Genomic DNA, 8,854 nt, shown 5'->3' with positions numbered 1-8,854 from the left:
CCCGGAGTGGCAGGATGCAGCTGCATCTAACCCTGCATCTAACCCTGGGGACGTAGATACTGGCAGCAGCCATTTTGGGGAGCTCATTCTACCCGGTGGACATTGGTGCTGGAAAATGCTGTTTTGGAATCCTCCCTCTAGCCTCAGTTCCCAGCCCTGCCCTGACCAAACAACTTAGAGGCCCCAGTGCTGGGACACCTGAGAACAAGAAACTAAAGTGGCATGGACACAGCCCCACCCACTGCCTTAAGACCCTGTGAGCCCACAGTCACCCCTGGACATGGCCCTGCCCATCAGAGGGCCCAGGACCCGACCCCACTCTCTAGTGCACAGGCACTAAACCCAAGACTCTCAGGGCCCTCCAGCCAGAGAACCTGGGACCAAGCTCCAACCAACAGTAGGCAGGAACCATCACCAGAATCCCATGGAACTGAGACACACCCTGCAGGGAGCCTGTCTAGCCTCAGGACCAGCCTCTCCATTAGGGAATGGACACCAACCACAACAAAACCACAGCCCTGCAGTCTGTGGATCTGATCCACCCATCAGGAGGCCAGACCATGCCCAGCTTCACCCACTGGCAGGCAGACACCAGCTGCAAGAAACTTGTAACCACACAGCCTACAGACATAGCCTACACACTAGCAGGCCAGATCCATCCCTAGGATCAGCTAGGCCCTTGACCCAAACACTAGCAGTGCAACAGAAGGTTCAAGATACCCTAGGCCCTGCAGCCAACTGTGTCAGAAAGCAGCCCCACCACCAGTGATCCAGCACAAGTTCTGGACCTCTGGGCCATGCAACCAGACTCCAGGACCTGACTTAACCCACAGTGGGTGGGCAACAGCCCTGGGGTTTCCTGGACCCTCACTCCACCCACGAGTAATGCAGCATTAGCCCCACCCAGGGTTCTGCAGTGAGCCACCTCCTGACACAGTCCTAACAACCAGTGCCCGGCCAGAAGCCTCTGCACAGGTGGTACCCAGCAACCAACCAGACCAGGGACCAACGAAGCCTACCAGACCACCCACATAGTTAGCCCACCACAACAGAAAGACCCATGCAGCCATTATAGGGGAAACCTCTAGAGCATACAGCTCTGGTGACAAGAGGGGTGTGCAGTGCCCAGACACATAGGACATCTCCTGCAAAAGGCCACTTCTCTAACACCGGGAAACAAACATAACCCACCTATGAGATACATAAAAATATGAACAACAAATTAGGCAAAACGAGGTGACAGAAGAATATGTTCTTAACCAAGGAACAAGATAAGAATTAAGTGAAGTGGGATAGGCAATCTACCCAAGAAAGAGTTCAGAGTAGTGATCATAGGATGGTCAAAGAACTCGTGAGAAGAATGGATGCACAGAGAAGTGAGACTTTTTTTTTATGGGAATAAATTGCTTTACAATGTTGTGTTAGTTTTTGCTGTACAACAGAGTGAATCAGCTATATGTATACATGTATCCCCTCCCTCTTGAGCCTCCCTCCCACTCTCCCATCCCATCCCTCTAGGTCATCACAGAACACTGAGCTGAGCTCCCTGTGCTATACAGAAGATTCCCCCTAGCTATATATTTTACACATGGTAGTGTATATAGGTCAATGCTACTCTCCCAGTTCGTCCCACCCTCGCCTTCCCCCCTGTGTCCACAAGTCCATTCTCTACGTCTGCGTCTCTATTCCTGACCTGCAAATAATAAACATCTTAAAAATATAAAGAACCAGAAATGAAGAATAAAATAACGGAAATGAAAAACACACTAGAAGGAATCAACAGTAGACTAAGTGATACAGAGGAATAGATTAGTGAGCGGGAAAACAGAATAGTGGAAACTACTGATACTGAAAAGAGAAAGGAAGGAAAAGAAATGAGGACAATTCTTTCTTCTCTGTAACAACATCAAGGACACTAATATTTCCATTATAAAGGACCCAGAAGAAGAAGAGAGAGACCAAGGGCTGAGAACATAATTGAAGACACAAGAGCTAAAAACTTCCCTAACCTGGGGTAGGAAACACATCCAAATTAAGGAAGTGCAGAACATCTCATACAGGATTGCCCACAGAGGAACTCTTGAAGACACCCTGTAATCAAAATGGCAAAAATTAAAGAGAGAACATTCACAGTAGCAAGGGGAAAGCAACACGTTACTTACAAGGGAACTCCCATAAGGCTATCAGTTGACTTTTCAGCATAAATTCTGCAGTCCAGAGGGAGTGTCACAATATATTCAAAGTGATGAAAGGGGAAAAAACCTACAACCAAGAATACTCTAACCAGCAAAGTTCTTGTTCAGATTTGTTGGAGAAATCAAAAGTTTCACAGACAAGCAGAAGCTGAAAGAGTTCAGAACCACCAAACCACCTTTATAAGAAATGTTAAAGGAAATTCTGTAAGCAAAAAAGGCCACAACTAGAAACATGAAAATTATGAAATGAAAAAATTGTTTATTGGTAAAGGCAAACATATAGTTAGGGTAGGAAATCATCCACATAAAAATGTAATAGGGGGCTTCCATAGTGATACAGTGGTTAAGAATCTGCCTGCCAATGTAGGGGTCACGGGATCGAGCCCTGGTCCGGGAAGATCTCACATGCCATGGAACAGCTAAGCCTGTGTACCACAACTACTGAGCCTGCCCTCTAGAGCCCGCAAGTCACAAATACTGAAGCCCGCACATCTAGAGCCTATGCTCCGCAGCAAGAGAAGCCACCACAATGAGAAACCTGTGCACCACAACGAAGAGTAGCCCCTGCTCGCCGCAACTAGAGAAAGCCCACGTGCAGCAACAAAGACCCAATGCAGCCAAAAATAAATTAATTAAATAATTTTTTTAAAAAAAAGAGCTAAAAAATAAAACTTAGTAGGAAGGTTAAAAGACAAATGTAGTAAAAATCATCTATATCCACGATAAGCTGTTCAGGGATACATGAAAGAATTACATGTAAAATATGGTATCAAAACAGTAATCATGTGGGGAGGAGAGTACAAATGCAGTGTTGTTAATATGCATTTTAAATTAAGAGATAGCAACTTAAAATAATCACGTAGGTATATAGATTGCTATATATGAACCTGATGGTAACCATAAACAAAAAATCTATAGTAGACATATACACAAAAAAGTAAAATGAATCCAGGGGCTTCCCTGGTGGTGCATAAAAAAAAAAAAAAAAAAAAAAAAGTAAAATGAATCCAAGCATAACACTAAAGATAGTCATCAAATCGATTACAAGAGAACAAAAAGAAGGAACTAAAAAGACCTACAAAGCAACCCCCAAACAATTAACAAAATGGCAATAAGAACATACATATCAATAATTACTTTAAATGTAAATGGAGTAAATGCTCCAGTCAAAAGAGAGAGTGGCTGAATGGATACAAAAATTACCTGTATATATGCTGTCTACAAGAGACACACTTCAGACCTAAATACACACTAACTGAAAATGGGGGGATGGACAAATGTAGTCCATACAAATGGGAACAGAAGAAAGTTAGGGTAGGAATACTGGTTTCATATCAAGTAAATTTTAGATACTTAAAAGAGACAAAGAGGGACATAACATAATGATCAAGAAGTCAACGCAAGAAAAAGATATAACAATTGTAAATATATATGCACCCAACATAGGAGCACCTCAATACATAAAGCAAATATTAACTGACAAAAAGAGAGAATTTGACAGTAACACAATAATAGTAGAGAACTTTAGAGGAGACCTTCGAGATGGCAGAGGAGTAAGACGTGAAGATCACCTTCCTCCCCACAAATACATCAGAAATACATCTACATGTGGAACAACTCCTACAGAACACCTACTGAAATCTGGCAGAAGACCTCAGACGTCCCAAAAGGCAAGAAACTCCCCACGTACCTGGATAGGGCAAAAGAAAAAAGAAGAAATAGAGACAAAAGAATAGGGATGGGATCTGTGATTCTGGGAGGGAGCTGTGAAGGAGGAAAAGTTTCCACACACTAGGAAGCCCCTTCACTGGTGGAGACAGGTGGTGGGGGGAAGCTTCGGAGCCACAGAGGAGAGCACAGCAACAGGTGTGCAGAAGGTAAATCAGAGAGATTCCCACACAGAGGATCGGTGCCGACCCACACCCACCAGCCTGAGAGGCTTGTCTGCTCACCTGCCAGGACAGGTGGGGGCTGGGACCTGAGACTCTGGCTTCATCGGAGGTCAGACCCCAGGGACCAGACAGGGGTTGGCTGCGTGAACACAGCCTGAAGGGGGCTAGTGTGCCACAGCTAGCCAGGAGGGAGTCTGGGAAAAATTCTGGACCTGCCGGGGAGGCAAGAGACCATTGTTTCGGGGTGCATGAGGAGAGGGGATTCAGAGCACCACCTAAATGAGATGGGCGCGAGCTGCGGCTATCAATGTGGACCCCAGAGACGGGCATGAGATGCTAAGGCTGCTGCTGTGGCCACCAAGAAGCCTGTGTGCGAGCACAGGTCACTATCCACACCTCTCCTCCTGGGAGCCAGTGCAGCATGCCACTGTCCCTGGTCCCGTGAGCTAGGGACAACTTCCCCAGGAGAACACACAATGTGCCTCAGGCTGCTGCAATTTACCGCTGGCCTCTGCTGCCCCAGGCTTACCCCACATTCTGTACCCCTCCCTCCCCCCGGCCTGAGTGAGCCAGAGCCCCCAAATCAGCGGCTCCTTTAACCCCGTCCTGTCTGAGTGAAGAACAGACACCCTCAGGCAACCTACATGCAAAGGCGAGGCCAAAAACAAAGCTGAACCCCAGGAACCGTGCAAACAAAGAAGAGAAAGGGAAATTTCTCCCAGCAGCCTCAGGAGCAATGGATTAAATCTCCACCATCAACTTGATGTACCTGCATCTCTGGAATACCTGAATAGACAAAGAATCATCCCAAAATTGAAGCGGTGGACTTTGGGAGCAAATGTAGACTTGGGGTTTGCTTTCTGTGTGTAATTTTTTTCTGGTTTTATGTTGATCTTAGTTTAGTATTTAGAGCTTATTATCATTGGTAGATGATATGTGTATGCTTCTTTGTGTGATTTTGTCTGTATATCTTTGCTTTTGCCATTTGTCCTAGGGTTCTGACTGTCCTTTTTTCTTTTTAAGTATAGATTTTAGTGCTTGTTATCATTGGTGGATTAGTTTCTTTGGTTTGGTTGCTCTCTTCTTTCTCACTTTCATTTTTTAATTACTTTTTTATTTTCAATAATTTCTTTCTACTTTAATACCTTCTTTGTTTCTTTCTTTTTTTCTTTATGACCAGCAAGCTACAGTGCTGGACACCCTATGCCAAACAACTAGCAAGACAGGAACACAACCTCACCCATTAGCAGAGAGGCTGCCTAAAATCAGAATAAGTTCACAGACACCCCAAAACACACTACCAGATGTGGTCCTGCCCACCAGAAAGACAAGATTTAGACTCATCCACCAGAACACAGGCACCAGTCCCCTCCACCAGGAAGCCTACACAACCCACTGAATGAACCTTACGAACTGGGGGCAGACACCAAAAACAAAAGGAACTACGAACCTGCAGCCTGAGAAAAGGAGACCCCAAACACAGTAAGATAAGCAAAATGAGAAGACAGAAAAACACACAGCAGATGAAAGAGCAAGGTGAAAACCCACCAGACCTAACAAATGAAGAGGAAATACGCAGTCTACCTGAAAAACAATTCAGAGTAATGACACTAAAGATGATCCAAAATCTTGGAAATAGAATGGAGAAAATACAAGAAACGTTTAACAAAGACCTAGAAGAACTGAAGAGCAAGCAAACAATGATGAACAACACAATAAATGAAATTTAAAATTCTCCAGAAAGAATCACTAGCAGAATAACTGAGGCAGAAGAATGGATAAGTGACCTGGAGGATAAAATAGTGGAAATAACAATTGCAGAGCAGAATAAAGAATGAAAAGAATTGAATACAATCTCAGAGACCTCTGGAACAACACTGAACACACCAATATTTGAATTATAGGGGTCCCAGAAGAAGAAGAGAAAAAGAAAGGGACTGAGAAAATATTTGAAGAGATTATAGTTGAAAACTTTCCTAATATAGGGAAGGAAATTGTCAAGTCCAGGAAGCCCAGAGTGTCCCATAAGTATAAATCCAAGGAGAAACACGTCACAACACATATTAATCAAATGGTCAAAATTAAATACAAAGAAAAAATATTAAAATCACAAGAGAAAACCAACAATTACCATACAAGGGAATCCCCATAAAGTTAACAGCTGATCTTTCAGCAGAAACTCTGCAGGCCAGAAGGGAGTGGCAGGACATATTTAAAGTGGTGAAAGGGAAAAGCCTACAACCAAGATTACTGTACCCAGCAAGGATCTCATTCAGATTGGACAGAGAAATTAAAACCTTTACAGACAAGCAAAAGCTAAGGGAATCCAGCACCTTCAAACCACCTCTACAAAAAATGCTAAAGGAACTTCTCTAGGAAGGAAACACAAGAGAAGGAAAATACTTATAATAATAAACCCCAAACAATTAAGAAAATGGTAATAGGAACATACATATCGATAACTACCTTAAATGAAAATGGATTAAATGCTCCAACCAAAAGACACAGACTGGATGAATGGATACAGAAAAAAGAGCTATATATGTACTGTCTACAAGAGACCCATTTCAGACCTAGGGACACATACAGACTGAAAGTGAGGGGATGGAAAAAGATATTCCATGCAAAGGGAAATCTAAAGAAAGCTGGAGTAGCAATTCTTATATCAGACAAAATAGACTTTAAAACAAAGACTATTACAGGAGACAAAGAAGGACACTACATAATGATCAAGGGATCAATCCAAGAGGAAGACAGAATAATTGTAAATATTTATGCACTCAATAAAGAAGCATCTCCATACATAAGGCAAATGCTCACTGCCATAAAATGGGAAACTGACGGTAACACAATCATAGTAAGGGACTTTAACATCCCACTTTCACCAATGGACAGATCATCCAAAATGAAAATAAACAAGGAAACAGAAGCTTTAAATGACACATTAAACAAGATGGACTTAATTGATATATATAGGACATTCCATCCCAAAACAGCAGATTACACTTTCTTCTCAAGTGCTCATGGAACATTCTCCAGGATAGATCATATTTTGGGTCACAAATCAAGCCTTTGCAAACTTAAGAAAATTGAAATCATATCAAGTATGTTTTCCAACCACAATTCTATGAGACTAGATATCAATTACAGGGAAAAAAATCTGTAAAAAAATACAAACACATGGAGGCCAAACACTACACTACTAAATAACCAAGAGATCACTGAAGAAATCAAACGATACCTAGAAACAAATGACAATGAAAACCCGACAATGCAAAACCTATGGAATGCAGCAAAAGCAGTTCTAAGAGGGAAGTTTACAGCAATACAAGCCCACCTTAAGAAGCAGGAAACATCTCAAATAAACAACCTAAATTTACACCTAAAGCAATTAGAGGAAGAAGAACAAAAATCCCCCAAAGTTAGCGAAGAAATCATAAAGATCAGATCAGGAATAAATGAAAAAGAAATGAAGGAAACAATAGCAAAGATCAATAAAACTAAAAGCTGGTTCTTTGAGAAGATAAACAAAATTGATAAACCATTAGCCAGACTCATCAAGAAAAAAGGGAAAAGACTCGAATCAATAGAATGAGATGGAAAAGGAGAAATAACAACTGACACTACAGAAATACATAGGATCATGAGAGATTACTACAAGCAACTATATGCCAATGAAATGGACAAAGAGATTACTATCAGAAACTATATGTCAATAAAATGTAGAACCTGGAAGAAATGGACAAATTATTAGGAAACCACAACCTTCCGAGACTGAACCAGGAAGAAATAGAAAATATAAACAGACCAATCACAAACACTGAAATTGAGACTGTGATTAAAAATCTTCCAACAAACAAAAGCCCAGGATGAGATGGCTTCACAGGCAAATTCTATCAAACATTTAGAGAAGAGCCAACACCTATCCTTCTCAAACTCTTCCAAAATATAGCAGAGGGATAAAGACTCCAAACCTCATTCTATGAGACCACCATCACCCCAATACCAAAACCAGACTAAGATGCCACAAAAAAACTACAGGCCAATATCACTGATCAAGATAGATGCAGAAATCCTCAACAAAATACCAGCAAACAGAATCCAACAACACATTAAAAGGATCATACACCATGATCAAAAGGGATTTATCCCAGGAATGCAAAGATTCTTCAATATACACAAATCAATCAATATGATACACCATATTAACAAACTGAAGGATAAAAACCATATGATCATCTCAATAGATGCCGAAAATGCTTTTGACAAAATTCAACACCAATTTATGATAAAAACCCTCCAGAAAGTAGGCAGAGAGGGAACTTACCTCAACACAATAAAGGCCATATATGACAAACCCACAGCCAACATCGTTCTCAATGGTGAAAAACTGAAACCATTTCCATTAAGATCAGGAACAAGACAAGGTTGCCCACTCTCAACACTATTATTCAACACAGTTCTGGAAGTTTTAGCCACAGCAATCAGAGAAAGAAAATAAATAAAAGGAATCCAAATCAGAAAAGAAGAAGTAAAACTGTCACTGTTTGCAGATGACATTATACTATATATAGAGAATCCTAAAGAAGCTACGAGAAAACTACTAGAGCTAATCAATGAATTTGGTAGAGTAGCAGGATACAAAATTAATGCACAGAAATCTCTGGCATTCCCATACACTAATGATGAAAAATCTGAAAGAGAAATTAAGGAAATGCTCATATTTACCATTGCAACAAAAAGAATAAAATACAGGAGATTGATTCA

The sequence above is a fragment of the Neophocaena asiaeorientalis genome, unplaced genomic scaffold (genome assembly GCF_003031525.2).
Source record: "Neophocaena asiaeorientalis asiaeorientalis breed wild unplaced genomic scaffold, Neophocaena_asiaeorientalis_V1.1 scaffold168, whole genome shotgun sequence".
Classification (NCBI taxonomy): domain Eukaryota; kingdom Metazoa; phylum Chordata; class Mammalia; order Artiodactyla; family Phocoenidae; genus Neophocaena; species Neophocaena asiaeorientalis.
Note: the sequence above shows the minus strand (reverse complement) of the source record.